Below are 20,070 nucleotides of genomic sequence, written 5' to 3'. Positions count from 1 at the left end.
GATGAATTATTTTGCTCTATTGAATTTTTTTCCATTTCCCTAATTTTTTTAGAGAGTTATTTTCTTTTTCCAATTCAGAAATCCTACTTTCTTGAGACTTTTTTTATCTTTTCCAATTCAGAAATCCTGCTTTCTTGAGAATTTTTTATTTTTTCCAATTCAGAAATCCTACTTTCCTGTGATTTTTTAACCTTTTCTAATTCACAAATTGTGTTTCACTGCATCTCCTGTGAATTCTTTATTTTTTCCAACTCAAATTTCAGAACGTTGTTATTCTCTATCATAGCTTCTCTTTCCTTTCCCCATTTTTCTTCAAACTCTCTTAACTTTTTAATAGTCTCTTCTAAGAGAGAGTTATGTGATGGGGGGCAGGTATCATTCCCCTTTAGGCTGTTATCTGCTGACTCTCTGCTATTAACTTCCTTGGGGTTGGATACCTGCTCTTTCTCTGTGTAGAAGGAATCAATGGTTCTCTTCAGCTTTTTACTCATGGTTAAAAATCTTTTGGGGTCTGCCCTTGGGGTAAGAAGTTTATTTATTTCTTTACCAGCTTCCTCCCAGACTGGATGGATGCAGCAGCTCCTGTGCCTGAGCTAAGAGATAACTCTGGGAGAGAGTTCCCCTCTCCCTCCCTGGAAGTGCCTCAGAGGTGATTAGTATGCCTGCGCTGTGAGGGTTTCCCAGTGCAGGACCCCGCTGTGTGTCTTAGCGACTTCCCTGAGGTTTAAGACTGAACAGTAAAGGTGACACAAAGCCAAGCCAATGCGTCCCATGGGGCGTGGATATCAGCAGCTGATGTGAAAAGCCCCTGCACTCAAACTGGAAGTGTCTGCCCAGAAACCGCAGTCCCTATTTCAAACGTTCTGCTTCTCTGGGACTTCTGAGGCTGAGTTCTACAACCTCTGGCCAAGCCTGGAACTATGTGGATTAGATCTTGCCTCAGGCTATGTCCCCACTGTTCAGGCTCTTAACTACCCCAAGGTGAAGCCCAGACAGCAGAAAGAGGCTGCACAGTCGTGCTGAGATCTGTTAGGTCACTTCTGGATTGGGGTGGTTCTAGTATCTGGCTTTATGTTTTAAAGTGGCTTGATGTCTCTTCTGAACTGCTGTTTTATAAGCAGAGAAGAGTTAACAGCCTGTGCCAGATTCCTCTATCTCAGAGGCTTCTCTGATCCCAGAATTCTCCCCAGCCTGATCAACACAGTGTGCTAGCACCTAACCGTCTGTGCTGGCCTTTTTTTTCCTCCCCTTGGAACTGACCTTTTCTGTTGAAACTCCAGATTCTCTTCAGCTGGTACGTTGTGCTTCCAATCCTTGTGGTTTCTATCAGTCCAGCATTATTTTTGAGGCTGATTTAACTAATTGGTAATGAGAGAAGAAGGGAGCTTACAGATTTGGGTGTATCTTCTCTGCTATCTTAGCTCCGCCCAACCCAGGTCTTCTTAAACCAAAACCAGTGCTTTTTCCATGCCAGCATATTTTGCCTCATACTTTTGTGAAGTCCTATCTTGTGTCAGGGCAGTTAGGTGAAAGAAGTACAAAGGTTAGAGTCAGAAAGATTCATCTTTTGCCAGAGAAGACAAATCTAGCATCAGACAGTTCCTTATTATGTTACCTTATGTCCTTAGTTCCTCATCTGTAAAATGATTTAGAAAAGGGAATAGCAAAGCACTTTAACCTCAAATTGGATTTGACATGAAGAGTTGGGCAGGACTGAAAAATGACTGCAATGATAAACCTTGTTTCTGCCTTGAAAAATTTCTCTAACTTAATACATAAAAAAATCTTAATCTTGATTTTTTAAATGTTTTCTAAATATTTTAAATAGTAATGATTATAAGAAAAATTGAATTTAGGACATATAAGAAAATAAAGTTGAAATATTATGGAAAAATTACTTTATAATAAACCCATATTTTCTAGGTAAATGGTTATGAATTAGAAAAGAGATGGATAGACAAATGGAAACAGAAAGAAAGACAGGAGAGTAAAGGAAGGGAAAGTAACAAGGAAGGAGAGGAGACAAGAATAGATAGAAAAAAGAAAGAAAGAAAAGAAGAAAAGGATACAAGCAAAGACAAAAAGAGAGGTGAGAGACACAGAGAGAGATAGAATTCTAATTTTTCATTCTTGAGCAAGTGTCTGCAGTCTTTTAATTGTGTGATCTTCTTAGGCACCACAATACCTATTTTTCAAAGCTCTCCTTACATCAATGATCAGAGCAAAGGCTAAATCCATAGAGCTGCTATGCATCTTTTCTAAATATGGAATCCCAACTCAAAATCCCCAAAATGTCGGGCTTTCATACAATGACATTTCAATTTATATCCACTGGCCTGGGACCCACATCTTTGCAATAAAGCTATAAATAATGGTAAATTATGATGAGCTTGAGGAGACTATCATGAAAACACTTAAGAAAAAGCCTTGATATACAGGACTGGCCTACAAGCATATCCCACATAAACAATCTGTTAGCAGCTAAAAGAGGTCACACCATCTTCTTTATATCATACAATTCACACATGGGTTTATCTAAGAGTATCAAAAAGGACAAAGAAATAATTTATTCAATACTCTCTCTCATTGCACTAGATAATCAGAATTAATTCTTCCACTGAGAGTCACATTAATTTTCTGTTTTGGGCCAGAACTTTGTACTTAAAACAAGAATTCTTACAAGGTGCTAATTCAGTGGAATTGATGATACAATGGTTATCTAGTTTATCATGGTGATTAATAGTTCTCTAAATTCAGTATGATTGATTTAATCTTACAACAAATAATGGTTTCCTAGTGATATAATATTTAGTTTATACTCAGTGGAGAGCATATAACCTGGAATTCAAGAGCCAGAGAGGACAAGTGGACTGGAGCAGCTCAAGCTCCCAGAGCCAAGGTGAGATAGATTCATTCCAGCATCACCTTTGTGGTGGCTGAAGCCAAGCCCTCAACTGAGAGCCAGAGACAAACTCAGAAGGGCCAGACAGAGACTCAGAAGGAATCCAGAGACAGATTCATTTACTTCATCTCATAGCACTGTGGTGGCTGGCCTCCTGTACTTCCCCCACTGAGACCAAGGCTGGGGTGAAAAGCTCTCTAGAAAGTGGCCTGGACCCCAGGCAAGGAAACTAAATTGTGAAGGGGATAATAAAGGATTTGGACTTCAACACCTGGCTATTCTTGGGGTGACTGATTACTCTACTGAAAAGAAGGCTGCTCTATGACCTCCAGAAAACCAAACAGAAACATTAAATTTTCAGTCTCCTTTGCCATTTTATCCCTCCTCCTCAAAAATTTCCAGTTATTCCCTAAAAGCTCTAAGCAGGAAGATTTCCATTACTACCACTCCCTAGTGTATTTTTCTAGTATTCTCCATCCCCACCCACCCCCATTCCCTACAGATCTATCTCAATTACTGGTTTGTAAATTTGTAAGTTCTCCTCACTCTTTTAAAAAGAGATGTGGACATACTTGTTAAGTTCAAGGTAATGGCTCTGCTTGGAGTTTGCTCAAACTGTTAGGTCAGGCTTTGAATTTGGCTCTGTTAAATCTGTTTGAAATATTTTAACTCTGGGATGAAATGGGACAAGCCAGGGGAAAGAATGCGGTGAGGCAGAGAATATATATGTATTTTGGATGTGAAGGGTTATGTTCTTAGGTAAGTTGTAGATAAAATTTACAGTATTTATACTCCTAACAGATATTATTTCTTATTATTTTAGCATGAAGAGAGAAAATATGGCTGGATTTCAGAATTTAAACTAGAATTCTATGAGACATGCAACTCTGATTGTAGAGTTTGTTTCCCAACCCTATGAAAACATACATCAGTTAAATGAAAACTTTGGATATAATTTCTTTATTCAATGTCATTTAAGGGGCTATATACATGATGGAGATAAACCAAGAATGATTTGTTTTATAATGCCATGCTTCTTTTACATTTTTTCAATTTGATTCGACTTTCCACAGTCATATTCATAATTTATTATAGTTGTTCAATTGTGTTCAATTCTTCATGACCCCATTTGAGGTTTTTTTAGCTAGTGAAATAGTTTACCATTTCCTTCTCCAGCTCATTTTACATATGATAAAACTGGAGCAAGCTGGGTGAAGTGATTTGCATAGGGTAATGCTAGATGTGAATTCATAAGGATGAGTCTTTCTGCCTCTAGGCCTAGAATCCTATCCACTTCATCACCTAACTGTCCCTCATATTCATAAAGGAAATGGTTAATTCAATTGATTGCTGAGAGCCTGGATACCCTACCACTTCTGCCTAGATTGTTGATCCAAAAATCATACAAGGTCCTTAATCTCTGAGATTCTTTTAATGACTTGTAAAGCTTATTTGTGCCTGTCTCCCAACAGCCTGCAGATAATAATGGGTAACTGAAGGGTAAAAGACATTCCAAAGCTAAGAGGGAGCAATTGAAAATAAATGAAAGGAAAAAGTCTTGAAAGCCTATATTTCCAATAAGCATGCAGCAGCCTATTAGGATCCACTCACTAACAAAGGTGTGTGCCTTAAGGGAAAAGAAAAATGAATGAATCTGGGAGTAGTCTCAATTGTGGAGGCAAAGGAGGAGAAGAGGGAGAGCAAGTAAAACTGAGGGCAGGCAAGCCAAATCTTCTACCTGAGAGATAATTTTAAACTAAATCATCCTTTTCCTTCCAATTTGTTTGATAACTCAATCTTTCATTTGGCAAGTGGACATATCTGCTTGCTCCATGGATGATTGGCTCTTGGTCCTCATTAGAAAAAAAACTGCTGGGATTCTTTGTAGGTGGTTCACATTCCTGGAAGAGACTGGGATTTCATACAATATCCCTTGGGAACTTGCCTTTCTTTGTCTTGGCAATGCAGAGTATTAATTCCCAGATCAGCTACAGAATGCCTGAATTTCATATTTGGCTCAGAACATTACAGACATATTTTTCCCCTTAAGACAAGTTTTAAAATATGTCTATATACTTCAGAATAGTCCTTAAAATGTGGCTGCCCATGCCTACCACATCCCAAATCCATCACTTCAAAGCCTTTTAGCCAGTCAGTGAGTTATTTAACAACCACCCCCTCTCTATTTCTGCTATACTAGATAAGTTGATAATAATACTCAGAAGTTATTCTTCACACCAGAGGCCCATAAAGGCTTCAGTGATATAAGAGAAAGAGGTAAACTTTTCCAAGATGAATTGCCATGGTGAATTTCTATCTCTTTATACTCATAATTCAATTCAACAGACATTTATTAAATACCTGATATCTGCAAGATATTATGATAAAAAATGATAATCAAGAAACTTCTAATAGAGTAGGACAGATAGAAGATGTATACATATGAAAACAACAATTACTATATGATATTTAGCATTTATATAACACTTTAAGCTTTGCAAGCACCGTTTTTTGCTATCCTTCAGTTGTTTTTCAAGTTTGTAGACTCTATGTGATCAACCCCATTTGGAGTTTTCTTGGCAACAATACTGGAGTTATTTCTTTCTTCAGCTCATTTTGCAAATTGAGGAACTAAGGCAAACAGGATTAAGTGACTTTTCCAATATCACACAACTAGTAAGTGTCTGAGATCATATTTGAATTCATGAGTCTGACTCCAGGCTCAACATTCCATTATTGTGCCATCTTTTTGTTTGTTCATTCTCAAAGAAGATGATGACATCAGAGAAGTGATGCATGCAAATGAATAGGATTTAAGTGAGGGAGGGTTGTGCAGGTCACCTGCCTCCCCTAGAGCTACCTGGGTCTAGTGGCCAGATATACATCAGGATAACTGGAGATGGCCCTAAATGTAGTGGGAGAACTTGGTCTTATTAAGTTAAGGTCTCCAACAGGTCTCAGTTTGACCATCCAGTAATTAAGACTAGTAGAAATTAAGGCAAAGAACAGCCTCTTTCCCTAGTTAAAAAAAATTCTAAATAAATAAACCTGAGAGGAGAAAACCTTTGGGCTTTCTGGCCAAAAAGAGAAATGATTGCTGTTTGCATTCATTTAGAGTCTTTGGGGCTTGGCCTGGACCTGTTGTTGGTCTGGGTGGTTTTGGTTTAAAGCCAGATCCTTTGGAAAAAAACCTAGCCAGGATCTAGCTGCCCCACAAACACCTTACACATGTTATTTCACTTGCTCTCTTCTCAATCCTTTAGAATCCACAAAAACTGTTATCCAAAGTTCATGATTTCTATTAGTTGACAAATTCAATGACATTTTATCAATCCTCATTCTCTTTGATTTTTCTGCAGTTTTTGACACTGCTGGTCACTCCTTCTTGATATTTTCTTCTCTGCACATATTATACTTTCCTGGTTTTTCTCCTCCCTATCTGATTGCACTATCTCTGTCTCCTTTGCTGGATCTTCTAGATCATGCCCTCTAACCCTTGGAGTTCCTGGGCAGTATAGAGAATTAATTCCCAAACCAGTTGCAAAATGCTTAAATTTCATTATTTTGCTTAGAACATTACAAACATACTGAAGGTCTGCGTTTTGATTCTTCTTTCTCTATACTACTTACTGTATATACTATAATATATACTATATACTATAGATGATCTCATCAGCTTCTATGAATTTAATTATCATCTCTATGTTGATGGTTCTTAGTCTACCTATCCTGCTAAACTCTCTGCTTCCAGTCTCATGTCTTCAACTACCTTTCTGACAACTCAAACCAGAATATCCAGTAGACATCTTGAAGTAATTATGTCCAAAACTGGAATTCATTCTCTTTCTTCTGAAACCTTCCCCTTTTCCTATATTCCTCCTACATTCTCCTTGTAAAGAATAATACCATCCTTCTAGTTCCTCAGGTTCACAACCTAAGAGTCATCTTGGATTCTCTTTTATTTATCATATCCCATATCCAATCTGTTGCCAAAGCCTATCAATTTCACCTTTACAACATCTCTCAAATACATCCACTTCTCTCCTCTGTCACTGTCACCACTCTGGTTCAGGCCCTTATCATTTCATGCCTGATCTAATATAATGTTTTGCTAGCAGGTCTGCCTACCTAAGTCTTTCCTCATTTCAGTTCATCATTCAGCAGTTTCTTATTGCCACTATGATCAAATATAAAATTTACTCTTTGACACTGAAAAACCCTCATGAGCTAATCTCCTCCCATCTATCCAGTCTCCTTACATTTTAATTTTCCTATACATATCCTCCAATCTCTTGGCACTGACTCTCTTGCTGTTCTATGAATAAGCCATTCCTTAGCTGGGTTCTGGGTGTTTCTTTTAATATATCTGCCATCCTTTCTATCACAAGCAAAATCCCATGTTTTATCAGAAGCCTTATTCAATCTTAATTTACAGTTTTCTCTTTGGTCATATTTCCCATTTATCCTATATATTGCCTCCCCTTTAGATTATATGCTTATTGAAGGTAGGTTTTGCCTCCTTTTGTATCCCTAGTGCTTAGTACAGTGACTAGCATTAGCACAGTGAATAAATGTTTATTGATACATTGCTCATCTTAATAACCTTTTAAGGTAGCTGCTATTGTTTTCCACATTTTATAAATAAGGATACTTGTTATGCCACAGTTCTCTTTTATTGTCTTGACTCAGTTTCCCTAATTATCCTGACTCAGTTTCCTTAATTTTTCTGCTCAATCCTGCAAAACCTCCTCTCCCTCTTAATCAGAATATTTGATAAGGATAAAAGATCTTATATTTTAGAAAATCAGAATGCCTCTCCCCATCTGCTATCAGAATATCAGATACCATCTTATCAAGATGCCTCTCCCTATTATATCATCCCATTTCTGGGTGGCTCACCCCACCCTGTCAGAGTCCCTTTCCCGATCTCAGCACCCTGACTCTGAGCCATGTGTACATATGTCATTGAAAACTTACATTGTTTGCTAGACAATAGTTTCATTCAGTCCATGGATCCATTTGATCCCAGAGTAAATTTCTCCTTTCTAAATAAATTATTAAATACTCTCTAATCTCTATCTTGCCTCAATTTCTCCAGCATTACATACTGAGGCTGAGAGAGGTTACATAACTTGCCCAAAATCACATGCTAATAGCTGTCATTGAATAATTCAAATGCATATCTTCATCACTTGAAATTCCATAATCTATACATCTCATACTGTATACAAAAACAAGATCAAAATGGATAAATTATTTATATATAAGAGGTAATATAAGTAAATTAGGGGAACATGGGAAAATGTACCTGTTTATAACAAAACAAGAGATAGAGAGGATTATTAGAAGCAAAATGGATGATTTTGATTACATGAAATTAAAAGGGTTTAAAAGTAAAGCAACCAAAACTCAGAGAGAGAGCAAGGAAGTGAAAGAAAACAGCAAATTTCTCTGGTAAAAATCTCTTTTCTAAAACATATAGGGAAAAAAGCCAGAGGTGTAAGAATACAAGCCATTCTTCAATTCATAATTGATCTAAGGATATAAACAGGCTGTATTCTGAAGAAGAATTCAAAACTAACAATAGTCACAAGTAAAAATGCTCTTAATTACTATTGATTAGAGAAATGCTAACTCTAAAATAATAACTCTAAATAACTCTAAAATAATATCACCTGATACCTATCAAATTGGCATGACAGAAAAGGAAAATGGCAAATGCTGGTGAACATGTAGAAAAATTGAAGCACTAATGTACTGTTGGTAGAGTTGTGGCTGGTCTAACATTCTGAGAACAATTTGGGACTATGTCCAAAGAGCTATAAAACTGTACATATTCTTTGACCCAGCAATACCACTACTGCATACCAAAGAGATTAAAAAAAAAAAAAAAAAAAAAGGAAAAGAGACTTCAAATGTAGAAAACTATTTAGCAGCTTGTTTTGTAATGACAAAGAATTGGATATTGAGGGGATGCCCATCAATTGGGGAATGATTGAACAAGTTGGGCGATATGATTGTGGTGGAATACTTAGGTGCTAAAAGAGTAATAATGAGTTCTGCTCCTCAAATTTGAAGAAAGTAATATGGCATGGATACCTGTTGAAAGTATTGTGTTATAGTCTAAATCCCACTAGCCCAGAAGACCTCATTCTTTATGACTTCATAGCCAGACACCATTTCTTTGAAGTACTTGTGTTGTGCCACAGTTCTCTTAATGTCCTGGCCCAGTTTCCCTAATTGTCCTATTCAGTTACTCTGCCTCAGGTTATAACCATTTCCTCTTAATGTTAGGATAAAGGTCTTACATCTTAGAGCTTAGTCTATAATCATTCCTTCTTAAGGTTTGATGGGATAAAGGTCTTTATCCATTTTAGACATCAATAGAATATCAGGAACCTCTCCAGTACCTCCCATTATGTCATCCTAGGTGCCTCTCCCCATTAGGTCATCGTTCTTGGAACCCTATAAAAGAATCTTTTTTTTTTTTCTTTTTCTTTTTTTTTTTTTTTTTGAGGATGGGGTTAAGTGACTTGCCCAGGGTCACACAGCTAAGAAGTGTTAAGTGTCTGAGATCCGATTTGAACTCCTCCTGAATTCAGGGCTGGTGCTCTATCCACTGAGCCACCTAGCTGCCCCTATAAAAGAATCTTTTATCAAATATTCAGGGCTGGATTCTTTGAGAGGATAGTCTCGTTCAGCCCTGGGACCAAACTGTGGATCCATTTGGTCCCAGTAAATCTCTCCATTTCAAATAAATTATTAAATTGTTCTCTAGTCTCTATCTTGCTCAGTTTCTCCGGCATTACATTTGAAGTACTGCTGGTAACCAGTCTGCAACTTATAAAGAATTGCCTATGGTTTTTCCCCATAGCTACTAAGTTTCAGAGGCAAAATTATTGTGACTAAGCCAATGGACTCCATTTATTATGCTACATTATATCATCATTTAACAAGTCGTCATTTTCTCCAAGTTCAATACTTACTAACTATATTGTAATATTCTTGGTGATTTTCTGGAGGTCTTGGAGCAGCCTTTGTTTCAGTAGAATAAATCACCACAAGAATAGTAAATTCTTTATTGTCTCCCTGCCTGGGGCTGGGCAGCTTTCTAGAGAGCCTTTCAGACCTTGGTTTCAGTGGGGGAAGTGCAGGAGGCCAGCCACCCCAGTGGTGTGACATGAAGTGAATGAATTTGGCTCTGAGTCTGAGGGCTTGTGCTTCAGCCTCCAGCCACCATAAAGATGGACGATGGAATGAATCTGTCTCTTGGTCGCACCCTGGCTGAGTTTGTCCCAGCTTATATGCTCTATTACAGTTAAATCCATTCATCATACTGAGTATAAGCCAACCTTTATATCACTAGGGAACCATTATTTGTTATAAGATTAAATCAATCATATTGAACTAGAGAACTATTAATCACCATACTAAACTAGATAACCATTGTCTCATCAATTCCACTGAGTTAACACCTTGTAAGAATCCTTGTTTCAGAGTTCTGGCCTATAACACCATATGACATTGCAAAATTTACTGATACTTCATCTCTGTTTTCTCATATGTTAATTAGAGATTATGCTATTTTACACCAGTGGTGTCACAAAAAAATGTGCTCTGAAAACTTTCAAATGCAATAGAAATGGAAGCTATTTAATAGCTACCTGTCCAGTTATAAATCAAGTGGGGTGGAATCAGTGACATTGCAAAAACAGAAGAAAAATCAACAAACAATATTCTTCAAATAGATTTGTCCTTTTCTACTCTTCTTTTCTTTCCTGAACTTCTTGGCTCACTTTGTCTCCTCTCTCTTTATTATTTTTTTCCTTTCTGCCTATCAAATGCTGATTGAGATTGAGTCTGGATACCATTTGTATATAGATTCAATTTCATTTAATTCAATTAAACACAAATGAAATGTTTAGGCACTCAGAAATACAAAGAACTAACCCTCTCAAAAAAACAACATAGGCTCTGCCCTTTTAGAGATTAAATTCTGTTTCGGGAATAGGAAAAAGTAAGCATATTTCAGCAGATCGTAACATCTTTCTCTCAACAAACATTTTTTTAAAATTCCAACTGGGCTTAAATAAATGTGAAAGGCACTATGGCTACCTATATGAAATACTTAATGAATATCTGCCTTTGAGAAGATTATATTCTACAGGGGAGAAAAAAGAGGAGCTGAGCCTTTCTCTCCATCTGTATCTCCTACATCCACTGAAGGCATTTGAGTTACAGCAATGAGAAAATGTAGCTGAGCACACAGACCCAGCAGAGTCAATATGAGTCCAGGATTTGCAGAAATGTACTTATTTAGAGGCAAAAAAAAAAAAAAATAGTACCAGCTGCAGAAATGTTCCCATGGCCCCCTAGGGTACTTTATAAGATACACTATAAACTTTGGCCTAAAGTAGAATATAACAACTAATGGATCATTAAGACCTGAGTTCTGAAATCCTGCTTAGGGCCTACTTAATCCTAACTTGATAAGAGCAATATGGTTTTTCTAACCAGGAGAAGCTAGCATGTTTTCTTCTGAGGATATAGATAATAGTATTCATTACTTCTTCTGCAGTGGCAAGGAAATCAACCTAAAAGTCTCTGTAGTCCTTTTTATCCAGGGTCTATGGCCAAATGTTCTAAGCTTTTTTTTTTTTTTTTTTTTTTTTTTTTTTAAACTTTACAGACAACTGCTCCTGACCTCAGCAAAGGCTTTTAAGAATATGAGGCTGTCATTCCATATACTTGTAGCTATTTGGAACTGTTTGATGATTACCAAGCTCAATTGTCTCTGGGCTAAAAGGAAGTTCATTTCCTCATGTGAATTCTTTACAGGCAAGGGTGGTACAGTTTACAGTTGTAGTTCTAAACATACATAATTAAATAGATGCTGCCAGTCTTTCTTTTTCAAAGATTAAAAGAAGAGCATTTCCTTTAATTTGGCAACTGTTAAGGGAAGATCTATACACCCATGTTCTGTTCCCTTGACCCTACTTTTCCCCAGCTACATCTTTCCTTTGCTTATTCATTGTCCTTCCTGAATCTCTCTCTCTCTTGAAGCATCTTTCCTATTGCTTTAGGTCAAATTCTACTCCCCACCCCACCCCCCATTGTGGAATTGTTCTATCCAAGTCATGTCAAATTTGTTTCATAGGATCATAGGTATTTAGAACTGAAAGGCACCTTAGATGCCCTGCCTTAATCTAATCAGATGAATTTTAATAGAGATAAATGTCCATGCCTAACATTCTGATTTGAAAAAAATCAAATTCACAAGTGTAGGACTAGAGAGGAAAATTCAATGTTGTGAAAGAGATCAAGAGGTATTAAAGATGCAAGAGCCAATAAGGCCAACATGGAAGCTTCTTTAAGAGAAACCCGATAATCAGGTTCAGAAAAGAGAAGGAGTCCTTTGAACTCTCCCAACACTGTACTAGTCAAACTACAAGTAGAATATTATTCAGTACTGGACAGAACATTTTAGGAAAAGTTTTGATAAATGGAAAACATCTAGAACAAATACATTCTCAATTTGTCTGTAGTCTGGGAACCTTCAAGGGTCCCCAAAACCTTTCCAAGGGACCCATGAGAGTCCCATTGAACCTTTGCAATAAATATTAATGTGTTGCTTAATATTTTGAACAAAATAGATTAAACCAATCCATTTAAAAAACTGGATATTAAGAGTGTAAAAAAGGAGTCCTGAGACCCCAAAATTTTGATAACTGCTAATCTAGAGGACAAGTATATGAGGGAGGATCACAAGTCCTGAAATATAAGGACTGATTCAAAAAAAAAAATAGGATTTTTAAACTGAAAATGAAAAGACTTAGGCAGTATGTGAAAACTCTTTTCAAGCATTTAAAAGCATGTGAAATGGAAGAAATGGACAATAAGGCAGCACAGTGGGTACAGTATTGGGCTTGGAATCAGGAAAACTTGTTTAAATCTGGCCTGAGGCACTTACTAGCTCTGTGATTCTGGGCCAGTCACTTAATCCTTTTTCCCTCAATTTCTTCAAGTGTAAAATGAGCTAAAGAAATGGAAAACAACTCCAGCATCTTGCTGACAAAAGGAGATTACAAAAAGTTGAAAACAACTGAAATTACTAACATAGGAAAGAGGAATTAGGAAAGTGCAACCTAGCCCCAGAGAACAGAACCGGGAACATTAATGGAAGTTGCAAGGAAGATTAGGCTTCCATGTAAGGAAAAAAAAAACAATTCTACCATTAGAAAAGTCCAGAAGTAGAATAAATTATTTCCAGAGATGGTGACTTCCCTCTCTTCTAGAAGTATTCAAACAGGCTGGATAAGCAATCTTGGGTGTGGTATAGATGAGAACCTATATATCAAACTAGATTGTCCTTCTATATCTGTTAACTTCAAGCTTCTTCCTGAAAATTAAATTCATATTTTACCATCAATATTTTGCCCGTGATCCTATGTGCTCATAAGTCATGGAATTCAGTATTCTCCATCAAAATCACCACTATGTTTTTGGCTCTAAAGTGGGGTACAATTGGTGCCTCCATAGAATATTATCAGGGATTACTTACACACCAGAACCAAATTTTTAAAAATATGATCTAAAAGATAGACCAGAAAGGAAGGTAGTGAAAGTGAGGAATGAAAAATATTTATTTGTTTTTAATCTTACTTAATATTTTATTTTTCCTAATTACATGTATTTTTTCAAATATTGAGTTCCAAATTCTGTCCCTTTTTTTTTCTTTCCTCTGCCATCATTGAGAAGACAAGCAATTTGTTAAGTTATTCTTGTGCAATTATGCAAAACACATTTCCATATGGATATTTCTATAAAAGAAAATACATACATACACACAAGAAAAATAAAGAAAGTAAAGAAAAAGTATCTTTGATCTGCATTCAGGCTCTGTCAGTGGAGACGGACAGCATCTTTCACCCTGAGTCCTACAAAGTTGTCTTGAATCATTATATTGGTCAGAATAATTAAGTTTTTCATAATATCTCATCATACAATATTCCTCTTATTCCTGGTTCTGCTTATTTAATTTCATATCAGCTCATGTAAATCCTTCAATGTTTTTCTGAGCATCATGCACATTATTTCTTAAAGCACAATAATATTCCATCACAATCTTATAGAACTTGTTCAGCCTTTCACCAACTGAAGGACATCCCCTCAATTTCCCAGTTCTTTGCCATCACTAAAAATGTTTCTATGAATACACAAACATTCTTTTTCTTTTTGTTTTTAATCTCTTTAGGATACAGACTTAGTAGCAATATGGCTGGTTAAAGAATAAGCATGGTTTTTTAGCTCTTTGTGTATAGTTTCAAATTGCTCTACAGAATGGGTGAATTAGTATACAACTTTATCAATAGTACATTGGTGTTTTAATTTTTCCATCCCCTCCAACATTTGTCATTTTCCTTTTCTATCATATTAACTAATCTGACAGGTATGAGTTGTTTTAATTTACATTTCTCTCATCAATTGTAATTTAGAGCACTTTTATGTGACTATAGATAGCTCTGAAAACTTTGTCTGAAAACTATTTATATTCTTTGACCATTTATCAACTAAGGATTGACTTTTATTTATATACATTTGACTATATTTTTGACAAATGAAGTCTTTATCAGAGAAATTCAGTATAATATTTTTTTGCATTAATGATTACCAAATATATGTTTCCCTCTATCCTATTTCCCACCTGTTTATCTTAATCTCTCTCTCTCCTTTTACCCTGTCCATTTACCTCCCCCAAACTATTCTCCTTTCTATCAGCACCCTCTTCTTTCTCTTAAGCCCTTTTACTCCTTCTTTCCTTTAGGGTAAGATTGATTTCTACACCTAACTGAATATATATATTATTCCTTCTTTGAGCCAGTCCCAATGAGAGTTCCATTCACATGCTTCCCTCCCCACTTCACCACCCCTTTTCCTTCTACCATAGAATATTTCAGACTCTTATATATTAAATAATTTAATCACATCCTATCTCCTTTTCTCCTTTTTTCAGGATATTATTCCTTCTCATAACTTAATTTTTTTCTTAATCACATTCAACTCACACCTCTGTTTTCTGTCTATGTATACTCCTTCAAACATCTCTAATGATGAGAGTGTTTTTAGGAGTTAGATATATCATTTTCTCATGTGGTATATCAAATCTCTTATTATTTCTCTTTCCTGTTTACCTTTTTATCCTTCTTTTGTATCTTGTATTTGAAAGTAAATTTTTTTTTATTCAGCTTTTGTCTTCATATCAGGTATGCTTGAGTTATCTATTTCTTTGAATATCCTTTGTTTCCTCTGAAAGATTATATTCAGTTTTTTTCTGGATAGGTGATTCTTGGCTGTAATCCTAGCTTCACTGCTCTCTGGAACATTATATTCTAAATTCTCCAATTCTTTACTGTAGAATCTACTGAACCTTGTGCTATCCTGACTGTGAATCCATGATAGTTGAATTTTTTTTTTAGCTGCTTATAGTATTTTCTCCTTGACTTGGAAGCTCTAGAATTTGCTATATTTTTCCTGGGATTTTTCATTTTGGAATCTTTTCCAGGAGGTGATGAGTGGATTCTTTCCATTTCTATTTTATCCTCTGGTTCTAGAATATCAGAACACTTTTCCTTGGTAATTCCTTGAAAGATGATGTTTAGGCTTTTTTTTTTTTTTGAGCATGACTTACAGGCAATTCAATAATTCTTAAATTTTTTCTCCTGGATCTATTTTCCAAGTCAGTTGTTTTTCCAATTGAGATATTTCACATTTTCTTCCATTTTTGATTGTTTTAAATGTCTTATAAAGTCACTAGCTTCTATTTGCCCAATTATAACTTTTAAGGAATTTTTTCAATGAGTTTTTATACCTCTTTTTCCATTTGGACTATTATACTTTTTAAAGAGTTCTTCTTTTCAGTGAATTTTTGTATATCTTTTTTTTTTTGACAGTTTGTCAAGTTTTATTGTATGAGCCAAATAAAAATGTACTATATACAAAAGAATTAGGCAAGAATCATTTCTTAGTTGCCTCCTCCTTAGACAGAGTCTTGATTAGCTCCTCTTTCTTTTTTTTTTTTTTTTTTTTTTTTTTTTTTAATTTTATAATTATAACATTTTTTGACAGTACATATGCATGGGTAATTTTTTACAACATTATCCCTTGCACTTACTTCTATTCAGATTTTTTCCCTTCCTCCCCCAACCCCCTCCCCCAGATGGCAAGCAGTCTTATATATGTTAAATATATTACAGTATAATTTAGATACAATATATGTGTGTAGAACCGAATTTTTTGTTGCACAGGAAGAATTGGATTCAGAAGGTAAAAATAACAGTTTACATTCATTTCCCAGTGTTCCTTTTCTGGATGTAGCTGGTTCTGTCCATCATTAATCAATTGGAATTGGATTAAATCTTCTCTATGTTGAAGAAATCCACTTCCATCAGCATACATCCTCGTACAGTATCATTGTTGAAGTGTATAATGATCTTCTGGTTCTGCTCGTTTCACTCAGCATCAGTTGATGTAAGTCTCTCCAAGCCTCTCTGTATTTCTCCTGTTGGTCATTTCTTATAGAACAATAATATTCCATAACATTCATATACCATAGTTTACCCAACCATTCTCCAATTGATGGACAACCATTCATCTTCCAGCTTCTAGCCACTATGAAAAGGGCTGCCACAAACATTTTGGCACATACAGGACCCTTTCCCTTCTCTAGTAGTTCCTTGGGGTATAAGCCCAGTAGTAGTATGGCTGGGTCAAAGGGTATGCACATTTTGATAACTTTTTGGGCATAATTCCAGATTGCTCTCCAGAATGGTTGGATTCTTTCACAACTCCACCAACAATGCATCAGTGTCCCAGTTTTCCCACAGCCCCTCCAACATTCATCGTTATTTGTTCCTGTCATCTTAGCCAATCTGACAGGTGTGTAATGATACCTCAGAGTTGTCTTAATTTGCATTTCTCTGATCAATAGTGATTTGGAACACTCTTTCATATGAGTGGAAATAGTTTTAATTTCATCATCTGAAAATTGTCTGTTCATATCCTTTGACCATTTATCAATTGGAGAATGGCTTGATTTCTTATAAATTAAAGTCAATTCTCTGTATATTTTGGAGATGAGGCCTTTATCAGAACCTTTAACTGTAAAAATTTTTTCCCAATTTGTTACTTCCCTTCTAATCTTGTTTGCATTAGTTTTGTTTGTGCAGAAACTTTTTAATTTGGTGTAATCAAAATGTTCTATTTTGTGATCAATAATGGTCTCTAGTTCTCCCTTGGACACAAACTCCTTCCTCCTCCACAAGTCTGAGAGGTAAACCATCCCATGTTCCTCCAATTTATTTATGATTTCGTTCTTTATGCCTAAATCTTGGACCCATTTTGATCTAATCTTAGTATGTGGTGTTAAATGTGGGTCCATGCCTAGTTTCTGCCATACTAATTTCCAGTTTTCCCAGCAGTTTTTGTCAAATAATGAATTCTTATCCCAAAATTTGGGATCTTTGGGTTTGTCAAAGATTAGATTGCTATTTTTATTCACTATCTTGTCCTGTGATCCTAACCTATGCCACTGATCAACTAGTCTATTTCTTAGCCAATACCAAATGGTTTTGGTGACTGTTGCTTTATAATATAGCTTTAAATCAGGTACACTTAGACCACCTTCCTCTGACTTTTTTTTCATTAGTTCCCTTGCAATTCTCGACCTTTTATTCTTCCATATGAATTTTGTTGTTATTTTTTCTAGGTCATTAAAATAGTTTCTTGGGAGTCTGATTGGTATAGCACTAAATAAATAGATTAGTTTGGGGAGTATTGTCATCTTTATTATATTCGCTCGGCCTATCCAAGAACATTGAATGTCTTTCCAATTATTTAAATCTGACTTTATTTTTGTGGCAAGTGTTTTGTAATTTTGCTCATATAATTCCTGACTCTCCTTTGGTAGATATATTCCCAAATATTTGATACTATCGACTGTTATTTTGAATGGAATTTCTCTTTGTATCTCTTGCTGTTGGATTGTGTTGGTAATGTATAAAAATCCTGAGGATTTATGTGGATTTATTTTGTATCCTGCGACTTTGCTAAAATTCTGAATTATTTCTAATAGCTTTTTAGCAGAGTCTTTGGGGTTCTCTAAGTATACCATCATGTCATCAGCTCCTCTTTCTTAGACTGTGAATGCTTTTCCTGATGCTTTTATGCTTCCTAAGTCTTGGACCAGCAAGGTTTAATCTAGTCAGCTAAGAGCTTCTTCCAGGCCTTTTCTGCCTTCAGTTTATGAATGTGCTCCATGAAGATCTGTTTATTCTTGAACACATTTCTCTTCTCTTTCAAGTACAGACTGTGATACATATAGCATCTTTTTGGACTAATGATATCTTTGGTGTAGACAGTGCAGAGTCCTCTTTTCCTTATCCAGGTCACCTTCTCAAGCTGCCCTTCTATCAAGCCAGAGTTTTTTCCAGCATCTAGACAAGAATACAGTAACAGTCCTCTAAATGATTAGTCCATTTTTAATCAGCTTCTGTATCTGCTCATGGGAATTGGCATTTGCAACTTCATAGGTCTTATTGGGGTCTTTCCATATTGAAGGACACTAAAGGCACACATCTTCTGAAGCCTGAGAATACTCATGACTACAGCTCAGTGAGGAAAAGGAAAAACTATACATCTTTTTTCCATTTGGTCCATTCTGTTTTTCAAGGAATTCTCTTCCTTGGATTTTTCTGCTTCTTTTACCATTTTATTTATTTAGTTTTTTAAGATGTGATACTTTAGCATTTTTTTTTTTTGCTTCTTTAACCAAAACTGTGACTTTTTAAACTTATTTTATTGCATCACTTATTTTTCTTCTCAATTTTTCTCCTAACTTTCTTACTTAGTTTTAAAAATCCCTTTTGAGCTCTTCCGTGGCCTGAAACCAATTCATATTTTTCTTGGAAGCTTTAGATACATGAATTTTGGCTTTGCTGTCTTCTTTTGAGTGTGTTTTGATCTTCCTTGTTACCATAGTAACTTTCTATGGTAAATTGTTTTCTTTCTATTCATTTCCCAATTTATTTCTTTACTTTTAACACTACGCTAAAGTGGGACTCTATTTCTCAAGTGGAGGGGGTGCTGTCTCAAGTTTCAAGGTTTTTATACAGCTATTTTCAGAAGTAATTCTAAGGACCTGTAAGTTATTTATACTCCCAAGGTGGCATAATCTAGGGACAGCTGTGTTTACCACTTTCCTATATTGTGCACTGGTTGGTGAGAGACCTCAAGCATTCTTTTCAACCCTGGAACTCTGACATGTCCTTGCTTCCTTGTGGCTGCTATGATAATGCTCCTCTCCTCATACCCAGATCCAAAGATAAGCAATGCAACAGAGACCAGGCCCTGGTGCCAGTAAAGAGATCCCTTTAAATCTTTTGAGTCAGGAATATTCATCTCTATGAGTTCAAATCAGGTCTCAGATACCCTCTAGCTGTATGACCCTAAGCAAATCACTTCACCTTGTTTACCTCAGTTTCTTTATTTGTGAAATGGGCTAGAAAAAGGAATGGGCTAGGTGAAATCTATTGTTAGAACTTCCAGGCCTAAATGAATGATCCTATAATCCCATGATGCTTCTAATTTCTTACAGCTTGGTCACTGAACCAAATAGTAAAGAGGATAGAGAATATGAAAGAGATTTGGTCAGAATCTACTTAGATTTGTTGTTGTTGTTGTTTAGTCATGTCCAACTCTTCGTGACTTTATCTGGAATCTTCTTGGCAAATATTTTTGCCATTTTCTTCTCTAACTTACTTTACATATGGGGAAACTGACAGAAACAAGGTTAAGTGACTTGCCAAGGGTTATATACCTAGTAAGTGTTTGAAGCCATATTTGAACTCCTCTTTCTGATTACAGGCTCAGAACTCTATCTACATAATATCAATTATAGCCTCACAGAAAAATGCAACTTCCTCTCACTTATCTTTATCCAGATTTCTCCTAGGGAAAGTCTCATTTCAGCTCTGTTAGATTACTAGTGAATCTTTTTATTTTCTGTTGATATACATTAATAATCTCTTCTCTCATACCATGACTAGCTAATGTGGGTTCTCTCTTATCTCATTTTACCACTAAATTTGCTAGAGATAATCATCCAATTATGT

At 35.9% G+C, this 20,070-nt stretch overlaps 1 pseudogene; it reads right to left on the bottom strand.

Annotated features, from left to right (window-relative positions):
- Positions 1 to 15,916: 15,916 nt before the first annotated feature.
- LOC141548018 (large ribosomal subunit protein eL19-like) lies at positions 15,917 to 18,559 on the bottom strand (annotated as a pseudogene).
- Between the last annotated feature and the right edge of the window lie 1,511 nt (positions 18,560 to 20,070).

This window comes from Sminthopsis crassicaudata, chromosome 6 (genome assembly GCF_048593235.1).
Source record: "Sminthopsis crassicaudata isolate SCR6 chromosome 6, ASM4859323v1, whole genome shotgun sequence".
NCBI lineage: Eukaryota > Metazoa > Chordata > Mammalia > Dasyuromorphia > Dasyuridae > Sminthopsis > Sminthopsis crassicaudata.
Note: the sequence above shows the minus strand (reverse complement) of the source record. Positions and strands in the feature narration are given on the sequence as shown.